This window comes from Paramisgurnus dabryanus, chromosome 10 (assembly GCF_030506205.2).
Source record: "Paramisgurnus dabryanus chromosome 10, PD_genome_1.1, whole genome shotgun sequence".
NCBI classification, from domain to species: domain Eukaryota; kingdom Metazoa; phylum Chordata; class Actinopteri; order Cypriniformes; family Cobitidae; genus Paramisgurnus; species Paramisgurnus dabryanus.
Window position 1 is genome coordinate 22,809,307 of NC_133346.1, and position 24,475 is coordinate 22,833,781.

General features: G+C 37.8%; 1 long non-coding RNA gene and 1 pseudogene across 1 annotated transcript; both read right to left on the reverse strand.

The window, feature by feature from the left end:
- Positions 1-912: 912 nt before the first annotated feature.
- LOC141279813 (uncharacterized) overlaps positions 913-24,475 on the reverse strand; it is a 52,122-nt pseudogene continuing 28,559 nt past the window's right edge.
- Positions 16,219-19,255, reverse strand: LOC135779552 (uncharacterized). The gene is made up of 4 exons (XR_010544820.2): positions 19,138-19,255; positions 18,274-18,394; positions 17,981-18,064; positions 16,219-17,225 (listed from the first exon to the last, which is right to left on the reverse strand). It is a non-coding gene; the product is annotated as an uncharacterized lncRNA (long non-coding RNA).

The following is a 24,475-nucleotide window of genomic DNA, read 5'->3' on the forward strand; positions in this document are numbered from 1 at the left end:
CTGTAATAACAGAGGCTTCCCTGTTATAATAGAGGTTCACCAATATTAGCATGTGATGCTAATCTTCCCTGTCTAAACAGAGGATTAATCATTCTTTATAGTAACTTAGAAGAGTCAATAATACAGAGCAAATTAGAATGAATGCAAAACGTAACAATTTATTAACCAGGTAGGTAAAACATAATTCAGATGCCAATTTACAATCCAATTAAAATATGAAAGAATAAAAAGAAGAACCATTGCATACCTGGTAAGAATGAAGATCTGTTTACAGATTCTTCAAAGTAAAATGAAATACATGATGCTATATCAAAGATACAGCATCATGGGCAGAGATGTATAGTAACGAAGTAGAACTACTTCACTACTGTACTTAAGTACTAAAAGACAGTATCTGTACTCTACTGAAGTATTATTTTTTTCTCCTACTTCCACTTTTACTTCAGTACATTTTTTCTTTGAGTTTAATACTTTTACTCCAATACATTTTTTATGTGCTGCATAGTTACTCGTTACTCTCAAATGTTACGAATCATGGTCACATGGTTGTCTGAACCAATTGGAGATAGTGAAGTGCGACCCCTCCCTCCCTCTCACTCACAAATATGAGCCGGGGTTGTGGACAAATGTGAAGCGAAGAGAGAACCAAAGTGCGCGAGAAAGACAGAAAGAGAGAGAATGCGCAAGAAAGGGCGAGTGTGCGCGAAAGAAGGAAACCTAAATTCAATGAAACACCTTGTACCTTTACCTATTACCATTTTATCGACAAATATTTCATTAATTCTGAATTCTCTATCGCCATATCAGTTAAATTAATCTGAATTATCTGAACATTCATGTCCTTGTACTCCTGCTACAGCCAAAGGAATTGTGAGTGTCCTTTACCTTAAACATTTGAAATAATATAAACAATATTATATTCAAACTTTTGACTATTTTCTTTAATAACTACATTACACAATACTTGTACTTTTACTTTCAGTACTTGAGTAGTATATTTTAAAATAAACTACTTGCAATACTTAAGTACAAAGCATGTTTAATACTTTAGTACTTCCACTTAAGTGCTGTGCTTAAAGAGCACTTCAACTTCTACTCAAGTCACTTTTTTGATAGAGCACTTGTACTTTTACTCAAGTCTGGGTCGCTAGTACTTTATACATCTCTGATCATGGGGGTGCATTTCTAGATATTGAAAGTCCCGCCTAAATCTTCTACACATCTCCTTAAATAGCCAGAGAACAAAGCATATAGGAATTTGGTACTGATTGGTTGTTGTAAAAACTAAGGGCTGTCCTTAATCTGTATACAGTGGGTGATTGGTTTATGCTTAGAATGGGAGGTGTCTATCAACATTGAATGAATGTTTCACATATACTTTAACATTGAATTCTGTTGTTATATGAGTGAGACCATTGTAACCACTTGCAATGAGGCATTCCAATAGAAAACAAATAAGATACAGATTTTAGATTCTTTGTGCATGTAGCATGTCATATACAGTTTGCTTTGAGAGAAAAGAATACAAATGTATGACACCCTAAAGGTGTGTCTTTGAAACCCAAATGTGTCTCAGTGGGAAGTCCACCGTGAATCGTAGAGAGTTGCCTTCCCGGGCACTCACTTTGCCCCCATGCAGTGTCCTTTGGGGAGGTGCTATATTTATTCAGGAAATTATCTTACACTATCTTTTTTCAATGCGTGCACTGTACAGCGTGTTGTGAATGTGTTAGCATTTAGCCTAGCCCCATTCATTCCTATGGTACCAAAAAAAAGTTTTTTTGTGGCACCATACTTACTGGTATAACTCCTCATGTAACAGTCTTTAAATAGGGAAAACGCTGAAGTGTTTGGTGGCTTCCCTGTTTGGTACCATAGGAATGAATGGGTCTAGGCTAAATGCTAACACATTCACGACGCGCTGTACAGTGCACGCATTGAAAAAAGATAGATATGTATTAATTTGTCTAAGTTAAGGTAATAACATAGTTTAATATGGCAAAAGGGTAGACTATTCCTTTAAGGTTTCTTTCCCGTATGAAGTCTCTGATGGGATTGTAAAGAACCTGACTGAGCAAACATCTTATCACACTGAGAGCATTTGAAAGGTTTATCACCTGTATGAATTCTCTGGTGCTTAAGTAAGTTTGACCGTTGACTAAAACTCTTCCCACAGACATTACAGTGATGAGGTTTTTCTCCAGTATGAACTCTTAGATGAACGCTTAAATGAGATGAATCAGTGAAGCCCTTTCCACATTGAGTGCAGACGTAAGGTTTCTCTCAAGTGTGAATTCTCTCATGGACTTTCAAGTGACATGAATGATTAAATGTCATGTCACACTGAGAGCATTTGTAAGGTTTTTCACCTGTATGAGTTCTCTGGTGTGACACTAAACTGCCATGTTGACTAAAACTCTTCCTACAGACACTACAATTATAAGGTTTCTCTCCAGTGTGAATTCTCTCATGGACTTTCAAGGGAGCTAAATGAGAAAATGTCTTGTCACACTGAGAGCATTTGAAAGGTTTTTCACCTGTATGAATTCTTTGGTGCTTAAGTAAGTTTGACTGTTGACTAAAACTCTTCCCACAGACATTACAGTGATAAGGTTTCTCTCCAGTGTGAATTCTCTCATGGACTTTCAAGTGACATGAATAATTAAATGTCATGTCACACTGAGAACATTTGTAAGGTTTTTCACCTGTATGAATTCTCTGGTGTGACACTAAACTGCCATGTTGACTAAAACTCTTCCCACAGACACTACAGTTATAAGGTTTCTCTCCAGTGTGAATTCTCTCATGGACTTTCAAGGGAGCTAAATGAGAAAATGTCTTGTCACACTGAGAGCATTTGAAAGGTTTTTCACCTGTATGAATTCTTTGGTGCTTAAGTAAGTTTGACTGTTGACTAAAACTCTTCTCACAGACACTACAATGATAAGGTTTCTCTCCAGTGTGAATTCTCTCATGGACTTTCAAGTGACATGAATAATTAAATGTCATGTCACACTGAGAGCATTTGTAAGGGTTTTCACCTGTATGAATTCTCTGGTGCCTTTTTAAGTTTGACTGTTGACTAAAACTCTTCCCACAGACATTACAGTGATAAGGTTTCTCTCCAGTGTGAATTCTCTGGTGGACTTTTAAGTAAACTGACTGAGAAAATGTCTTGCCACACTGAGAGCATTTGTTAGGGTTTTCACCTGTATGAATTCTCTGGTGCCTTTTTAAGGGTGACTGTTGACTAAAACTCTTCCCACAGATACTACAGTGATAAGGTTTCTCTCCAGTGTGAAGTCTCTCATGGTAGTAAGGTAGAATGGTAGTAAAGCTGATCTCAGATCTGGTGAAGAGTTTCTGTTCTGTGTGTTTTCTCTCATGTCTCTCTAAAAGTCTCTGTGATCTGAATGTCTTTCCACAGGTGATGCAGGAAAGATTTTGTGCTGTCAGTCGCTCTTTTGATGTTGAGGACGTTATTTCTATATCCAAACATGAATCACTCTTCACATCTGAAAGAAACATGAAACAATTAAATTGTCTTTCACTCTTATTACACAAAGAAGGATAAAGAATTTAGGCAACAACACGAACAACAATTTTATTCAACAATTTGTTCTCCTCCTTGGTTGTTCAGTGCACCTTCACGACCAGACTATGGCGCATGCTGCTGATGGAGTTGCCAGCATACAGACACCGAATACACTGGCAAATAATTTGTGCATTTATACAGGCTGTTTAGGTATTATTTACAATGTTTGCATAATGGCTTAAATAAAAAAGCGGATAAAAACTAAAAACATTCATTAAAAATATCTAAAAATGGGGTCTGAAGAGAATCGGAGCACTTGGGGGTTTAGAATAACACAGGGGTGATTTATGTGATAAAGTGATTTATGATCAAATTATGATTTTGGGGTGAACTAACCATTGCTTAAATGCCTGTTGCTTAATATGTTTTAAAGATATCCTAAATCCCTTTAAAATTTTCGTACTTACATTTTTTGGTCTTTTGATTTGTGAGTTTCTGACTGAAAACCCAAAACAGGTGCTCACATGACAGTTAAAAATACAAAAATAATTGAGGACACAAACCTGATGGAATAAAATCATAATTTTCCTTAGTGTGATCTTCCTCTTCTGTGGTTTCAGTTTTTATTTCTGTGGGTTCAGTTTTTATTTCTGTGGGTTCAGTTTTAATCTTCATCATAAGGTTCGTGCAGTCGATGAGTTTGACTGAACACATCTTCAGTTTGGTCTGCAGGATCTGCTGCTGTTCTCCAGCATTACAGACAGAATCCAGAGACTCTGTGGAGGTTTGATCCTCCTGTAAGCTCTGTTTACTGTCACACACTGTAGTGTCCTGAGTGTCTGTGGGCTTTGACTCAGTATAACAGAGTAAAGTCAGACTGAGCTCGGAGTCCTGTGTGTGTCTGGATTTCTCTTCAGAGAGTTTAGAGTCCAGCAGTGGCTGTGGTGTGCGGCTCTGATCTCTGCTCATCAACACTGAATCCAGACTCCCATCATCAGTCACGTTATACACTGAAGATTCACAACAATCCACCTCCTGACAAGAACAACACACACAGACAGTAAGATTAGAAATGATTTGATGTTGTCACACAAGAAACATGTTTTACCGCTCACCAAATGCAGTATATTGTGATTTTATCTATATTTTAGTTTTAATAGGTTTCACATGTTTTCTTGGCAATTTTATTCATTTTGCTATTTTATGTATGTATGTCTTTATGCCTGGTCTGCCTGTCATGTGAGTAATCACATGAAAGGAAATAGAAAGAGCCACTTTAATGCTGCGTTCAGACCAGCCGCAGTAGAGGCGTCAAACGCGAGTGATTTCAATGTTAAGTCAATGTAAAGACACGTTGACGCTAGGGATGTTAACAATTAATCAATCTTCGATTAATTGTCGATAAGAATTAAATCGATAAAACTTAATGATTGTCGAAAGAGCAAGCACGTGTGTGCGGCGCCTGCGCAAAGCACATACACAGCCGGTAAAAAAATTAAACAAGCACGAAGAAGTTAAACTAGCCATGATCACAACGATGCTCGATCCCAAACACACACCTGGGGCCTGATGTATAAACGTTGCGTACGCACAAAATGGTCATAGAAATATGCGTACGCAATTTTCCACGCACATATCGGGATTTATAAAAAATAAACTTGGCGTAAATAAGTGCGCACCATACGGATGCTCTCCACTGTGCGTACGCACTCTTTTTGAGCGGAGTGAAAGAACACAAACTCTGTTCTTGTTTTTATACACATTTAGTTTTAATATTCCTGTTTCATTCATGAAGATCAACACTCAAATTGCATCTAGGAGTCGCACCTGCCTATGTGTAGCAAAAATTTAACAGATGAAAATTATTGAAAAGACGAAGCCTCTACGGTGAATGGAGTGCCACACACATCTGTCATGAGCGCGTCTGCGTGTTTGAAACGCAAGGCTATAAAGAACTACATGAACTACATGAATTTAGCCTAATATAAAGAGACGTTATTACAATGCAGGTTTATATAAGAAAAACACTAACAACTATTTAAACTCATTGGTTTTTATATTCTGGTTTCATCTGCTTACGTGTAAATATGCTTTTTTAGGGTTTGTACTGAACTTTTCGTTTGTAGCTACTGAACTTTTTTTTCATCTTAATGCCTTAAGGCAGCGCCGCGTAATACATCATTGTCTTTATGTTTTATTATGGGAAACAAGTAACGCGAAACTTTTATATGCTGGGCTCGTCTACTTGCCTATAGCAGCCTATTCTTTATAAGGTATGTAATATTGCAGTCTTAATCCATTAAGTAGCATTCAATGGTATAATTGATGCAGTTGCCGCCTGAGATAAAGACGAACATGACCCGAAACGATCTCCACCATCCGCTGGTCAAAAACATTTAATCTCCCTCTGAGTTTGTTTTATATCAAAAATGTTATGAATATAATTACACCTGTCTGGCCATATGTGAAACCAGTATCAACTTTGACAATGCCAGTGTTTAAACACTGTTTTTATAATTTCATAAAAACCCATAAGCCTAAAAAAATAATTTCTCTGGCCAAAAGTATATTTTAACTATATGCTAAATAAGTTAATTTTATAAAGTATATTTTTTATTTTGAAACTATTTCATTTTAATCTTTTTAAAACTGTTTTGTTTACAGGTTCGTAACAAAGTTTTTCTTCCAATGCGACGTGAATATATTTCCTTGAATTAAAATATATGAAGGGCTAAATATATTTTTTAATGCTTTAAAATGTATTTACTTGTGAAAAAAATATTTTTGTAAACATATTACAAAATATATTTTAGCAAATATATATTTTGCCATTTTTTTATTATTTTTAATTTAAAAATATATTTTTACGATATTTTCCATGTGTTTTGTTACGTGAATCCATATTAAAATGATATGCAGACCACATTATGCCTATTAAAACTAAGGGTTGTACGCTCCATATATGGTTATTTCGGGGAGGAGATGGGGGCGGGACGCACGTACGCACAATCTTCCGCTCACTGGGATTTATGAATGGAATTTTGCGCAGTTTCTGGAGTACGCATGGTTTTATAAATCTGAAAACTTTTGTGCGTACGCAAATTCTGCCTTATGTGCGTACGCACACTTTAAGGATGGAATCTACGCAAAGTTTTATACATGAGGCCCCTGGGCTTTTTAACCTCATTCGAGACGAGGCTGGCTGCTAACGCAACGAAATGGCATCCGCAGTGAATCTGAGAGGGTCCGATGCCGAAAATCTCAACACAGTTAGGATGCTGAAAGCAAAGACCCTCTTCAGGGAAGCCTGCAAGATTAGCATAGCAACGCTGCTATACACAGGAAAGGAGACCAGAAGCCGTTTTTAATCAACAGAGTAAAATGTAAAACTTAAATTCTGGCAAGAAACTGTTAAATGTAAACTGTAACTGACTGTCGTTACACTCTGAACGCCCGCAACATATATCATTGATCATCATTATTGCTACACGCTAAACACTGTGGCGGGTTTTCTTCATAATATAAGCATCTTTGCTGAAAGTACGCCGCAGGTCTGAGCTGAGGTGACAACGGGAAAAGTGCTCTTCGTGTGCTTCTTGGATATAATTACAAACGGTGTATCAGTGACTCAGAAAGCAAGGTGAACAACTAGAAAAATAACACTTGATGATAATGAAACTTTTATTTTGTCATGGACGCACGGACTTTCATCCGACTGTGCGGAGTGCCCATATGAGGCGGAGTTATACTGTGTCTATTAGTCATTATATTTCATTACGAGATTCAATTGATGATTTTTATCAAAACACCAACTACATTCACTCATTTTACAATCCCACTAGCATGTTATTTAGACAAAATAAAATCTTTTAATTCGCTTGAGGAAGCTGGCATTTTTACGCACACATTTATTTCACTGGCTATATGCCACTGCTGTAAAGGCTTATTGCACTATTACTGTTAACGATTATTCGATTGATTGATCGTTAATTTAAATGATCATCGAATATGGGAAATTGCATAATTTGACATCCCTAGTTGACGCGCGCCTGGAGGTCTCGCAGCGCGAATTAGGCTTTTAGAGCTGTAGACGCGATTTCGGCTTGTTTGAGCAAATTGAGCGTTGCTGCAAGAAACGAGCGATTTGAAAATTTTGAACTTTGCCGGAAAAACGAAAAAATCAATTGAACCAATTTCTTGGAGAAATGATTCACTCGATCAAAGTGCTCGAAACACCTAAATATGATGCCATCTGCTGGTGAAAACGTTGTTAAAGCAACAAGATCTCAGTCCAAACATTTGACACTTTTTTTAGAAAAAAATGTTTTTAGGAAAAAAAAATTTTTTAACTTAACCCTCTAAGGTCTAACGGCGCATTCACACGGGGCGTCAGCATTGACGCTTCCCATTCACTTTAATGGGTGACGTCAAGCGTTGGCAAACTGAACTGTGGATCCGTCAGCGCCGCGTCAGTGCCGTTGCTCGCGGCAGAAGTTGAACATTTCTCAACTTTTCAAACGACAAAGCGTGCGTCAGCCAATCATATCGCCTTATGCAAATAACCTAGGCAGAGCCAGCCAATAGACCATTTACGCAAAAACCGGAAATACGTAAACAACGCGTAAACGCAATTCCGGTATAAGCTTTGTTGTTGGTGGAGAAATGGCAGCTAGAGTGTTTCCGACTTTCCTAACTTGTCTACCGAAGTTCACCAGCGCCGATGTGGTGAAGAGTGTGGGAATACATTCGTCCACTAAAGGGAACAAACTGGATAAGGGATATAAATTCTTCCGCGCGGAGTTTATCCACAATTATCAAGGTAAGCTTTAGCTACAAAACCGGCTATAACTCCGTTTACGTTCATTGTAAATCTAGGGGTTGTGAATATGTAATATGAGATTTAACACATCGCAGTGAATATGTCGTGTGTAAGTTATGTTTAAGTGAGATGACATGAGGTTAACATAACAACCAGTAATTTGGTGTAGCTGCTGTACTAGGTAAATGTTACTAGCAGTCTGCTGCAAAGTTGTGTATTTCTATATGAGATAACATGCAATGTTTCCTTGCTACATGCGGTTTAAGTAACAAATATACTACAGGGACAGGTAGAAGTGAGAGGTAGATGCTTCAGGTCAATGAGAGAGAGTGAGGAGCCTCACAAACTGGAGGTTTTAATATAGACAGAATGCCGGTTGGCAAAAGTTTCCCGTTCTTGCGTGTTCACTCTTCTTGCTGCGGCACTTTTTTTCACTTACTGTTACTATTATATACTATTATAAACTATTATAAAGGTAGGGCTGTTTCTGATTGGAAGACGAACAGCCTTGAACACTACAGAAATGGCGACTCGTTGACTCTGCTATTTTTCGTATCTGCCGCTACGATAACAGGAAGTTGCCATACACTTTGTTGACGTATTTCCAGTCGAAAAATGCGGAAGTGCGTAAAAGGTCTATTACGTTTATGGAAGACCGGAGCTTGTGTTGCGGCCACAGTGATTGGCTGTTGGCCACGCTTCAGACAAGCCTTCCGTTAAGCGTTAACGCTTACGCCCCGTGTGAATGCGCCGTAAGGGGTTACAGAGCCCTAGGAAAGTTTTGACCAGCACTGATATTTGTGCTTTTTTCAGTTACTTAAGAACAAAATAATGGCAAGTCTCATAACACTGTGTAAGCACAAACTGGGCTACACTACAATATTATGTGAGTAACATGCACATGTTTGTATTTTTGAGAGAAAAATGTTTATGCATGGTTTTTGAAAAAGCTAATTTTTTAAGTCACTGATATACTGTAAGTCCACAAAACCCATACTAAACATGTGTTCACAAGACTTTACAAAACACGAACTAGTAGTCTACAGTTTTTTCTTTAAAATGATGTCAGCTCATTAGAGATAATGAGGTAACAGAAGAAAGACGGTACCTCTCCTTCTCATACAGCTAACACCGAATGAGAATATTTGTTTATGTAGACATTTATCTTTTGTTTGTATGACAAGTATTCATTAAGTTATTGTTAATTTTTCTGAAGTGTTTCTAGGCCTGTCGCGATAATGACTATATTGACTTATCGAATGATAGGTGAACATGACATCAGTAGTATTTTTAGAGGCGATAAATTACCTTCGTGTTTACGCGTGTTTGTTTGCAAAAAAAGAAGAGAGAGAGAGAGAGAGAGAGAGAGAGAGAGAGAGAGAGAGAGAGAGAGACACAAGCTGAAATTTCATGTTTTTATGGTTCATACAGTTTAACAGAATACATCCGACTGGAATTGGATTTAAGGCTAAGTTACAACCAGCATCTCCGATGTCAGGAGAAGAAATTAACGTAAACAATCCAGCATCTCTACTCTGTTCAAAAACTAAAGCAATGAAGGACCTATACAAGACTACAGACTTTCACGTTTTAAATGATGTATAAATCTGTATGTCTACAATCAGAGTAATCAAAGTCTCTTTTGTCATTTAAAAAGTGGAGTTGCAGCCCTCAACTGATGTTTTGTGATTCGCAATATCAGTTTTGGCCACAATCCTACATACTGTTCCTTTAAAGTCATTATGTAAAAGTGTATTCGTAATAACGCCTCGTTTGCTAAAATCACGTGATCTGAAACAAAAAAATTAGGGGTGGGAACCGCTTGGACTCTCGTGAATCGATCCAGAATCGATTCTTAGGGTCCCGATTCGATTCAGAATCGATTCTTGACGTACTAATTTGCATATCTGTGACGTCATTACGTCACATTTGCTCTCAAAGCCAGGTTAATGTTTGTGCTTTTGCTACTAGTCTCTGAACTGTCATATACTGTACTTTAATGCAACTAAGGGATAAATAATGTCATTCTTATATACATATATGTCCTGTTTCTGTTGTAAGACATTAAAACCAGTAAAAAAATAGTAAATAAACGTGACATATTAATTATATATGTTAACCGTCATTAACTTCCACGAACTGACTAACCTTAAAGGAAAAGTCTACCCTTTTGCCATATTAAACTATGTTATTACCTCAACTTACACGAATTAATACATATCTATCTTTTTTCAATGCGTGCAATGTACAGCGCATTGTGAATGTGTTAGCATTTAGCCTAGCCCCATTCATTCCTATGGTACCAAACAGGGAAGCCACCAAACACTTTCGTGTTTTCTCTATTTAAAGACTGTTACGTGAGGAGTTATACCAGTAAGTATGGTGCCCCAAAATAAAACTTTTTTTGGTACCATAGGAATGAATGGGGCTAGGCTAAATGCTAACCCTTTCACAATGCGCTCTACAGTGCACGCATTGATAAAAGATAGTTATGTATTAATTTGTGTAGGTTGAGGTAATAACATAGTTTAATATGGCAAACTCTCTTAAGTTGTCCGTGTGCAGCACCGCTCCCCCAGTTGAGTTCCGCCTTTTGGTTCTGATAACGTATTTTGTAAACTAACATTTAAGAATCGATTCTTGACACTTGTGAATCGATTCAGAATCGGCCCACGTCCGAATCGCGATTCATCTAAGAATCGATTTTTTTGTCCCACCCCTAAAAAAAATGTATAAATGTTTTGAGGCTTTATGAAGCAATACTTTAAAATTGTTTCATGGACGCAATTCCTACAGGAGTACTAATGTTATTCAAAGCCAATTGACAAAACAGCAATGTGACCACTCCCTTTTTTGATGTATTTGACACTTCAATAGAAAAACTTTTAAGAAATTTGGTAGTCAGATTTCTGGTAATAGACTATAACAAACCCAGTCATAACATCAGAACTGCAGGCGCCGTTCTAAAAACCAAGGTTACCATGGGTCTGATACCCATTCCAACTAAAACAGTAATGTGTTTATATTAACAAATTTCTACATTCTGTTCAAATTTCATGCAAATATCTGATAAAATGAGAAAATTACAAGGAAAAACAGGTAAATAAGCAGCATTTTCGGTCACACATCTTCCATTAACATCCATATATAACTTTTTCCTCTGATTTCTAATATTAAAAAAATCATAACTTTCTCAATCCTCAATGGATTTTTACAATCCATGTATCTTTGTAAATGGGAATGTCTGCTCTGTCCAGTCATGTGATAAATTTTGAGCTTTGGGGTTTTTTGAAAATTTTGTCATCACACCAATCTACTGTAATAGATTGGTGGAAGGTCTAGAATGGAAGGCCATTTGGAATCTACCAAAAACAAATTTCTATTAGTGAATGAAGTAGAGGAAATTATATTATAATACAGATACTATCCAGTGAATACATTTCTTGTTAGATTTTAAAAGGATATTGATCTAAACTGTTCTTTATGTGATGAGTAGAAAAAAACTTTATTTCACTATTTGCCACTGCTCTTATGTAAGAAATATATGGAAAGATTGTTTGGCATTACAAAGATTTCCTTCAATAAAAGGAAATAATATTTTATCAATAACTTTATTTTAATTTATGCAAAATTCATAAAAATGCAAATATCGTAAAGATAAACCTTTACTTTTGGTTCTTGAAAAAGAAATTAAAATGTAACGTTATATGAAGACAATTTTATAATATGTGTGAATCTTTTAATATATGTGTGTAATTCTTGATTTACCTCCACCCTGGCTTTATGTATGTTTACTGTTGTTGTGTCCTGTAAAAAACACCACAACTGTTCATTGTATTGTTGTGTTATTTTGCCTGTCTACCTTGGTCTTATGTAAATTGAATTCACTATAAAAAAAAATTAGAGCACATTGTTAGCTTATGCTATAGCTAAAACAAACGGTTGCTGCATGGTCTGTGGAGTTTGTGTTAACTTTTACGTTTTATGGACTTTGGATATCACTTTTTTCATTTGTATATACACACAGGAGGACACTTTGCACATTTGGGCTTTTAGCAGACTTGAACTTTTAGATTGTTTTAGGTTTTGTATTCTTTTCTTTTAACAGTCTTGAGTTTTAATATGTTGTTTTAAGTTCAACTTTAAGTTCATTTTAACTCTTATCTCACACAAGAGTAAATCTAACTCCATTTTAAACCATTTGTAACTCAACCGATAGGGCTGAACGTTACATGAGTGATTCAGGTAAATGATGTTTAAGCTGTACAAACCTCTCGTTTCATTGCTAAATCTCTCCTCGTGACCTCAGTTTTGTCTCCAGTAACGCCACCTCTTTCTTCAGCTGAGAGATTTCTGTGATTAAATCATCAATATATCCAACATGGACAGATCAGTTCATACTCATTCACAGTACATCTCATCATCAACTTCTAAACACTTAAATACACAGAGACAAGACTCTGTTTACACTCAATAAAAACACTGAGGATACACAAAAACATCATCAACCATAGCTCGCTCGCTCGCTCGCTCTTTCTTTCTTTAGTGAGCTTATCTGCGGACTAAATAACCGCAGCGCCTCCTGCTGTACTGGAGAGAGAAGACGCTCACTGCTTTACAATGGATTTAACAAAACAAAACAAGTTTGCGTCTCAATTATGGCCAGAAATCATCACAAACTATTGTATAAAGTAATGACTAAATGAAAAGAAGGCGTGGGAAAATAGAACAAAGATATTATGATCAGATTAAAAATACAAACACAAAAGTTTTCACAACGTTTTAATTGTAATTAGGTTATGTTGCAGCACAACATTTTAAAAACCACCAAGAAATGCCTGGGCTGCGTTCAGCCCCGACAAAACGTTGCACAACGTTTATTAAACTGAAACGGTGATGCATTGAACACCCTGTTGTGATGACGCAAGAGTTGCAACTACGGTAGCTGAGAGGCCATTCTTTGTGTTCTTTTTTAAATGTCTCTAAAGCCTGATGAAATCGTTATAAATGTGTGTTTATTACTGTAAAATACCCTCAATGTTTCAGTCACTGACCTTGCTGTCCAGAATGAAAGACAACATTCCAACTTGAACCCATTGAGCGAGCTGTCTCTTTACTATCGCGTGGTTTTATACATCTTGCCGCTGATTGGACCGACATTTCTGACACACCCACCAAACAAGAGAAAACGCTTCTAAAACCTGTTGCATTCCGTTGCACACCGTTTCCAGGAAACATGTCGTTCAACCCGGAAATCGTAGCAAAACGTTGCGCACCGGTGTGAGATTGAACGTGCCCCAGGTGTGCCTGATTACCAGACCTGCCTAGTACCATTATACAACAAATCACAATAAAGCTGAGATACATTTAAACCAATGTATACACTGGTTGTATTTTGGTATGGTCATGACATTCTTTGTTGCTTCAGATACCCAGACAACGTCATGTCTCAAGGTGGTACTGACGACCAGTGTTGGGGTAACGCATTACAAGTAAAGCGCATTATGTAATAATATTACTTTTATGAAGTAACAAGTAAAGTAACGCATTACTTTTTAAATGTATACATTAATATTTGAGTTACTTTTTCGAGTTACGTATTAAATGATCCGTAGCTAGAATTTGGGTTCCTCTTCACAGAGGCTGCGGCTAGGGGTTCTAGCCCATACCGCCCCATTTGCAGTTTTCCTGAGCTGCCATCTGTCTCTCCAACCTCTTCTTGGTTGTCAACTAGCCTCTTCCTGGTAGTCACTGACAGTTGTTATGATAAAATTTATCCATGTGTGTATGTACAGTGAGGAAAATAAGTATTTGAACACCCTGCTATTTTGCAAGTTCTCCCACTCAGAAATCACGGAGTGGTCTGAAATTGTCATCGTAGGTGCATGTCCACTGGGAGAGACATAATAAAAAAAATCCAGAAATCACAATATATGATTTTTAACTATTTATTTGTATGATACAGCTGCAAATAAGTATTTGAACACCTGTCTATCAGCTACAATTCTGACCCTCAAAAACCTGTAAGTCTGCTTTTAAAATGTTCACCCCCACTCCATTTATTATCCTAAATTAGAATAGATGCACCTGTTTGAGGTCGTTAGCTGCAAAAAGACACCTGTCCACCCCATTTAATCAGTAAAAATCCAACTACTAACATGGCCAAGACCAAAGAGCTGTCCAAAGACACTAGAGACAAAATTGTACACCTCCACAGGGCAGAAAGGGCTACAGGGAAATTGCCAAGCAGCTTGGTGAAAAAAGGTAGACTGTTAGAGCAATCATTAGAAAATGGAAGAAGCTAAACATGACTGTCAATCTCCCTCCGACTGGGGCTCCATGCAAGATCTCACCTCGTGGGGTCTCAATGCTCCTAAGAAAGGTGAGAAATCAGCCCAGAGCTACACGGGAGGAGCTGGTAAATGACCTGAAAAGAGCTGGGACCACCGTTTCCAAGGTTACTGTTGGTAATACACTAAGACGTCATGTTTGAAATCATGCATGGCATGGAAGGTTGCCCTGCTTAAACCAGCACATGTCCAGGCCCGTCTTAAGTTTGCCAATGACCATTTGGATGATCCAGAGGAGTCATGGGAGAAAGTCATGTGGTCAGATGAGACCAAAATTAGAAATTTTTGGTCATAATTCCACTAAATGTGTTTGGAGGAAGAAGAATGATGAGTACCATCCCAAGAACACCATCCCTACTGTGAAGGATGGGAGTGTTTTTCTGCACTTGGGACAGGGCGACTGCACTGTATTAAAGAGACTAGGTGTGTTCAACTTCATGCGACGCAGCGCAGACTGATCGGTGGCTGACTTGAAGCAGTGCATTGCGGTTAGTAATTTTGTCCGACTTCAGCTGCTGCAGGCACGTGACTTTGTCATTTGGTTTTTAAGTGCCACAAGAGCGTTTCGAGAGTAGCCGGCTAGCTCAGCCAGTGCAGCTTCTCCAGAGCGGCTGCACGGAGTTGTGATGACGTAACAGCTTTACGGGATTGGCTGCCTCACTGATGACAGTGATCACATGCGTTTCAAGTTTAATCCAACCTTTAGTTCCACCAATAAACATTATAAATTCATGTTTTAAAACAGGAAAAACACTTTAATATGCTTAAATATGTTATATTGTGTCGTGTAATAAAATAAAAATGCAAATTCCAAACTCTTGGTATTTTAATAATATAGACTTGTTTCTCGTTATTTTCGGGTATTATAAGCAGCAATTAAAATATTCGATATAAAATGTTTCTGGTTGCAACTTTTTATTAAAATGTTTGTTTTTATCAAATTTAGCATCTAATTCACTTCATTTGCGATTAAAAACAAGGAAACACGGCGCACACGTCACTACGGCAAGCAGCAGGTGTCCGGCTTGACGGCTCCGTCTCCTCCCTCGACTGCAAGCGGCAAACCCATAGACAGTAAAAGAAGTGGACACAGCGATCCCATTGGATTCAACGGAGACCAGTGAAGTCAATTAGAAGCACGCACTTCCTGGGTGTCGAGCGTACTCCTAGACAGTAAAAGAAATGGACACGACAACTGTCAGTACCCGATGCGTGCCGCCTGCCCGATCTGTATTGCGCATGCGCATAATTGCGTAGTAGAGAACGTCACCATTTCACTGTGCGATTGGTACCACGCATGTGTGAAACACTTTACGGCTAAGCATAACAACTGGCAGCGTATTTTTGTAGGCTACACTTTTGTGTAATTAATAAAGACTCTTTTTAAACATATTTAAATTAAGACTTATTGGCAATTATCCAAAACCGCGTCCCAGCTAATACACAGCGGCTCATGGTTCATAATCGTTTAATCACTCTAACCTAAATGTCTTTCAACACAATAATAAACAATATACAATAGCAACTGCAAATTTATTAGTTTCAGTAAACAGAATAAATATACAAATCCATTTACATTTATCAGATGCATTTAACCAACGTGACTTACGAATAGAAACATTCAGTTTACACTTTTTTTCTGTCTCCATGCAAAAGTTTTCTATAATTTTTTACCATAATTTGCAGTAAAACCACGGTAAATATAAAATCAACCATGGTTTATTAATACATAAAAAATAATCATGCTCTTAAACCAACATATAGTAGTGTATTTTAGTAACCACAAATTTACCATGATTTAAAATAATATGGTTACCACAGTTTCATTCCAGCATTTCACTATTGTTACTGTAGTAGAACCATGGTAACAAAACCTTGAAATAAGATCTGCAGTTTGACCATTGTAAAACCAATGCATGTTTCAAGGTTACAAAAAATCCCTTAATCAGTCCGAGGTAACAGTGACTCACTGAGGAGAATATTCTGGAAACAAAACAATATTAATATCACAATAGCTCTAAGATAATACAAGTCATGTGTTTAAAGTCATGTTCAGTTAAAAGACAATTATTATTATTATAGGGTAAGTTGGCAGAATTTCAACCCACTTTGTGTTGTTACAATGTCTGTAATTTGTAAATGAACCATTTGGATGATGCAAAACATAGTTTTGGCAAAGTACTGTGGATAAAAAAAAGGGAATAAATCAGCACAATTAACTCAAGAATAAAGAGGAAACATTTTCTGTTCAAATGTTAGCATCTATTGTATTTGTAACAATATAAAGTGGGTTAAAAATCTGCAAACTTGCGCTTTGGGGCAGTAATTACAATATTATATTTGGCAATTTTGTATGTCCATCTATAGTTGCCATCATCTAAAGTCTTTGTGAGTGTTGCTTCATCTATTGTTGCCATCGTCTTAAGTATCTGTGAGTGTTGGCATCATCTGAAGTCTTCACAAATGAAGCTGGATCCAAAAAGGAGCTTCCGTAACCTCTAGTAATTTTAGGATGCGTATCCTGATGGGAAAAAAACAGGAAAGCAAAATTAGAAGGATTAGGATTGCTGCGGTTCATATTATTTCAAGCAAAAGTTTATGTGCACTTCTTATCATTTCATCACTGGAGAACAAGGTCATAAGATGTGTATGCGAATGCTTGGCTTAGAAGAGGTGTTTTTCTTGATTAAGACTGGTAGAGTTTAACTGTTTATGTAAAGTGCAACTATGGTCTGATTCACTTTTTTGCATTTCCTGGTGTGTAAGTGTGTATTAGTAAGTGTTAACGATATGCGAAAGGTACAAACCCCAAAGTAAAAGATGACACAAGTTATCGTCTCCAATGTAAATCTCTTTTCTTGGACAACAACAAACACACGGATTGTAGGCAACAGTTTACTTCCTGGGATTGGTGATGTAGACAAGACTGACAATATCATAATTCCTCCCACTTTGGCCTGTAAGTTTACTCCTGTTAGCATTGCATTGTGAGCGAATCTTTTAAACATGGTAAGGAGCGTCACAATGTACAGATTAGCTGGTCAATTAGGGACACAGAGCTTTTTAAATCACTGAGTTCTGTACAAAATCAATGCGTTTGAGGAAGGAGGGAAATCTAAACCTACAAAAATGTACGGAATGTGGAAAATAATGTTTTTTTATACCATATACACAAGATAACGTTGTTTTCAGCAATGAAATGGGTGCATTTTAAATAAATAAAACCACAACCATAAACCTTTGAATAGCAATGTATTAGTTTGAGGTTCTACTTACTAGTCATTGGATTCATAGCACCTTAGAGATGTTTTCTGACAGGTCTGCTTCAACTATGCTGCATGGCCATCAGCATGGACAAATCTACAAACACAACATTTAATTTGTCACAAAGCAAACAATAGTATGCAGTGCGAGATTCATTAAATGGAAACAACCAAGAGCAGATGTAAAACACTGAAAAGAAAATAATAGTATACAAAAGATGATTGTCTGAAAAAGAGATGATTGATTAATTTATTGATTTACTGGTCTGTTTGTCTGTCTGTCCAATGTTATCTCAACTAACTTACCATCTACAACGAAGTGGTTGGCCACCCGCATGACTCTCTTCCAGTCAACCGCGACATCGACATCCCACTTAGTAGATACTGCCGAAGGGCAGCATGAAATAAATACTGGTCCATGTTGGTCCTTTATACAAATTACAAAAAAAAAGATATCTTGACTCACCATATGCTGCTACATGCACAGACAATGAAAGGTATTAAAACAAAGATGACATGACGAAACAATAAAAATAAATTAGATAAACATAAAAAGATAGAGATTAAAACACAACCCTACTGGAAAATCCAGCTAAAACCAATTCAGCATAAGCTTTAAGGTGGCAGTAGCTGGTTTAAGCTGGTCCTCCCAGCCTGGCAAAGCTGGTGGGTCAGCTGTCTAACAGCCTGACCAGCTTAAACCAGCAAAAACAGCTACCCGCTTATGCTGGTTTTAGCTGGATTTTCAGTAGGGAAACCAAAAACTTGAAATTATGAAATGTAGTGGAGTAAAATATGATAATATGCTTTGGAATGTATGTTTTCCAAAGTAAAACACTGATTAAAAAAGGAATACTTTTATGTAGAAAGTAAAATACTTAAGTAGTGTCCACCTCTGGTATCAACAAGGATTGTGGTTTACATGTCACATGAATCTAGTCAGGGCCAATACACCATCAAATAAATGTAAGTTTAAACACTCGAAGTTTTCAGGTAACCGGACACACTGCATTTCATTGTAAGCCTAACCAGCCACCTAGGCTAGCTAACTACATACTGATATGAAATACTGTATATATAATATTATGTCTTAGTGACCTTCTTGTTTATGCATAAAGAAGCCTGTATATCTGCATTAAAAACTTTTGAACGAACATTTCCGTCACTTACCTTAGCCTCCATATGTTCGCCGGTGTTGTTATATGACGCATTTCTTCACTATTTTTAAACTCCGGTTGTCGCGCATGCGTAGAACAGATCAGGTAGGGTCGTAAACTGTCGTAAAACACGTAGAGCTTCTGCGCATGCGCATAATTATGGACATGCTCAAAACAGTTCGGGCAGGCGGCACGGATCGGGTACTGACAGCAACCCCATTGGATTCAACGGAGACAAGTGAAGTCAATTAGAAGCACGCACTTCCTGGGTGTCGAGCGTACTGCGCAGACTCAAACTGAGCTCAATGACGTGGATGTCACGTGAGCAACCTGTCTGGCAATTGTAATGCTGCGTTCCAGGCAACCGGTAACCCGTGAATCACGACTTCAAAACCACGACTAACGACTCTGAACTTTGAGTACATCGATCTAGTACGAGTTCACGGGTGGGAAGTCACGAGTTTGACTGTCGTTCCACTGCACTTTCACAGGTAGAAGGTTGTAAAAACACTGGTTACAGGCTGCCTGGAACGCATAGAGTCGTGAGTCGTGGTTTTGAAGTCGTAATTCACAGGTTTAAAAACCTGCCTGGAACGCAGCATAGGTCTTCCACCCGATTGCCTCATACTCAGTAAAAGATTGCCTGTGAGCTTCTCTCCCAGTCCATACGGTAATTTCTCTACTGTGCGACAGAAAGTCGCAGGTTATGACGCAATCGTTAGCCTATTTTTACAAAAACTGCTTCTACTGGGACATAACGTAAGATACACGGTAATGGAGCCTTTTATACATTTTCGTGTTTCTTTAGAAATAATTAATGGACAAATGGAGTCTTTAAACGCCTCAGATGTAAAGTTATTCGCTGTCAAAGTGACGCCAAAATGAATGGGAGTCAATGGGATGCTAACAGCAGATGGGTGTTCGCTAAGCAATGGCGGCGTCCAGGGAAGCTTCAATAAAATATGAAACCCTGCCCCCCTGGGCAAACCTCGCCGATCGGTCTGCGCAGCGCCGGATGATCTCGAACACACCTATTGTGTCACACGTAGCAACGGGGTCAACCCCACCTCCTCACTAAGATTAAAGTCTTTTCCTTACTCAGAGTTGCTCTCAGATCAGTGACGAATCGCTCTTAAGCTAAGACTACTACATAAAAGTTTTTAAGCTAAATTAAGATTTTTTTGAGAGCACTCTTAGAATCTTTATGAATACAGGCCATGGTAAAAAACTACAGGAAACGTTTGACCTATGTAATTGCAAACAAAGACCACTGTACCAAATATTAACATTGACTTTCTCAGGTGTTCAAATACTTATTTGCAGCTGTATCATACAAATAAATAGTTAAAAAATCATACATTGTGATTTCTGGATTTTTATTTTAGATTATGTCTCCCGCAGTGGACATGCACATACAATGACAATTTCAGACCCTTCCATGATTTCTAAGTGGGAGGACTTGCAAAATAGCAGGGTATTCAAATACTCATTTTCCTCAATGTATCATATCATCAAATATGTATCAAACACATCATAATTACACACAAATATATTATGTAAACACACACTTTTATTTTGTATGTGATTAATCACAATTCATTTTTGACAGCCCTAGAATTTATTAATTCATTAACAAAAACTTGGACTTCGTTTTAGTGTTTGTTTTTACACCGCTCAGTGATTGGTGCCACCACAATGAGACCCAGCGCCACCAGCTGTACAACTTGGGTGGGGGCCAGTACCACCCCTCTAAAATGTCAGTTTGGAACCCTGCCCTTATTCCTCGTTTAGGATCGTTTAGAGCGCTTTGAAACTGCGGTGAAACTGTAAAGTGTTGGGGTCCAATAAAGTCTATTAAAATAAGAAAAATCCTGCCATGTTTTTCTCCAAAAACTTAATTTCTTCTCGACTGAACTAAGAAAGACACACATTAAGGATGACATGGAGGTGAGTAAATTATCTAAAGTATTCCTTTAAGGTTTCTTTCCCGTATGAAGTCTCTGATGGGATTTAAAGGAACCTGACTGAGAAAATGTCATGTCACACTGAGAGCATTTGTAAGGTTTATCACCTGTATGAATTCTCTGGTGTGACACTAAACTGCCATGTTGACTAAAACTCTTCCCACAGACACTACAGTTATAAGGTTTCTCTCCAGTGTGAATTCTCTCATGGACTTTCAAGTGACATGAATAATTAAATGTCATGTCACACTGAGAGCACTTGTAAGGTTTTTCACCTGTATGAATTCTCTGGTGTGACACTAAACTGCCATGTTGACTAAAACTCTTCCCACAGACACTACAATTATAAGGTTTCTCTCCAGTGTGAATTCTCTCATGGACTTTTAAGGGACCTGACTGAGAAAATGTCTTGTCACACTGAGAGCATTTGAAAGGTTTTTCCCCTGTATGAATTCTCTGGTGCTGAAGTAAGTTTGACCGTTGACTAAAACTCTTCTCACAGACACTACAATTATAAGGTTTCTCTCCAGTGTGAATTCTCTGGTGGACTTTTAAGTAAACTGACTGAGAAAATGTCTTGCCACACTGAGAGCATTTGTTAGGGTTTTCACCTGTATGAATTCTCTGGTGATTTATTAAGAGTGGCTGTTGACTAAAACTCTTCCCACAGACCCTACAGTTATAAGGTTTCTCTCCAGTGTGAACTCTCTGGTGGACTTTTAAGTAAATTGACTGAGCAAATGTCTTGCCACACTGAGAGCATTCGTAAGGTTTTTCACCTGTATGAATTCTCTGGTGACTTATTAAGTGTGACTGTTGATTAAAACTCTTCCCACAGACACTACAATGATAAGGTTTCTCTCCAGTGTGAAGTCTCTCATGGATTATCAGCTGAGATTTATGACTGCAACATTTATCACAGTGTGAACACTGAAAGAGTTTCTTTTCAGAGTGAATATTCTGGTGTGATTTTAATGATCCTGAATACTTGAAGGTTTTGTCACAATTACTGCACTGATACGGTCTCTCATTGTTGTGTGAAGGCACATGTCTCTTCAGACCACGTTTACAGTTATATCTCTTCTCACAGTGAAACTGCTTCTTCTTCTTCTTCTTCTCCTTCTCTCTGTGCTCTTCTGAATGAAGTTTCTTCTCTTGTAAGGTAGTAAAGCTGATCTCAGATCTGGTGAAGAGTTTCTGTTCTGTGTGTTTTCTCTCATGTCTCTCTAATTGTCTTTGTGATCTGAATGTCTTTCCACAGGTGATGCAGGGAAGATTTTGTGCTGTCAGTCGCTCTTTTGATGTTGAGGACGTTATTTCTATATCCAAACATGAATCACTCTTCACATCTGAAAGAAATAGAAACAAGTAAATTGTATTTTCACTCTTATTACACAAAGAAGGATGAAGGATTTAGGCAACAACACAAACAGCAATTTTATTCAACAATTAATTATTTGTGCAGAAAAGTGTTCTCATCACTTCATAATATTATTATTGAATGACTGATAGATCTTATAGCGATGTCTTTCATTGTTTTCTGAGGAAAGGATTTGTGAAACTAACTGAAGTCAATGGGACAGACAGAAGCCTCCCAGTTTTCATGAAAAATATCTTTAAAAGGGTTCTGAAGAGAATCGGAGCACTTGGGGGTTTAGAATAACACAGGGGTGATTTATGTGATAAAGTGATTTATGATCAAATTATGATTTTGGGGTGAACTAACCCTGTAAGCCTACATGCCTGTTGCTCAATAAGTTTTAAAGATATCCTAAATCCCTTTAAAATTTTAGTACTAACAGTTTTTGGTCTTTTGATTTGTGAGTTTGTGAATGAAAACCCAAAACAGGTGCTCACATGACAGTTAAAAATGTTAAAAATACAACAATAATTGAGGAGACATACCTGATGGAATAAAATCATCATCTTCCTCAGTACGATCTTCCTCTTCTGTGGTTTCAGTTTTTATTTCTGTGGTTTCAGTTTTTATTTCTGTGGGTTCAGTTTTTATTTCTGTGGGTTCAGTTTTTATTTCTGTGGGTTCAGTCGTTATTTCTAGGGATGTCCCGATCCGATCACGTGATCGGAAATCGGCCCCGATCACGTGGTTTCAGACTCGATCGGAATCGGACGTTACCTCCCGATCAGGACTCGGATACATATGCAGGGTTTAAAATCCATTAAGTTCTCGCTCTGCTCCGCGCCAGTGTACGTTCTGCGCTGGTGCGTGTGAACTGAAGAGAATAGGCTTGTTCGACTTCATCCGGCTGCAGGTTCTTGTGGTGCTGCATGACGTCAAAGTTCCGCGAGAACGATTTAAAAGCAAACTCCTCCGTATGATTTCGCGGATCACTCTCGCGGTAGTTGGACGTCACCCGGCTGTCGATTGTTGCGGCGCAGCATGAAGTCGAACAAGCCTATTGACGTGCTTTCATTCATAGGCTTCACACTCGTGCGTGCAAGGAACCCACGACAAAACCGCGTTTTTACCGCTCATTTAAACGACGCGTTGATCGTTATTGTAAACATGTGCTCAGACGCAGTTCCGCGTCTCACTCAGAACCTCAAGAACGCACATTCGCGCAGGATCATTTGACATTACTGTAGAGAGAGAGAGAGAGAGAGAGAGAGAGAGAGAGAGAGAGAGAGAGAGAGAAAGAGAGGTAAGAATGGTGCCCATGTCGAAAAAACTTAATATAAGTCTAGAAACAAAGTATTAAAGTATGTATAGCCATGTCACTCATCTCATTACAAAATGTTAACTAGATAACTGGATACAACTGATTGTATAGTTTAATAAATTAATGTATTTTGATTATACAAATGAATCACGACCTAACTATAGGTATTTTTTAACTAACTGCTGACCAGCTTAGGGAATCTATGGCTAATTTATAAGATATATTGCTGAATCCGTATGTTGTTTTTCTTGTTAATTGAGTCTTTTTGGGTAGCCTATCTTATGCCTTGAATGAGTCAAGGAGGTTAAGTCTTATAACTTCATTCAAAGTTTGATCAATTGTGCATAATGACATGTGCACCAAATGCATATAGGGTGTCAGACTCATAGATTTGCATTATTTAAAGTTCAGGTTTTAAAGTTTGGGTCAAAATGTGGCACAGCTTTAAAACTGAAACTTAAAATCATATCAGAGGTACAAAATGTCATTGAAACACACCCAGTGGCTTTGCTGTCATCAGGATTAAACATGTTACCCCTCGAACCCTCCCTCCCAACAGAGCCTCCCCACAAAACAAACCCCAATTTAACCCCTGAACATATATAGTATATATTCATTATTTTTTAACACATCTGTAGTTATGCGCTGGCACAGAGTTAAACTCATGACATAAGGAACATCCTGGACTGGTTCTGTTTTTTCGCTC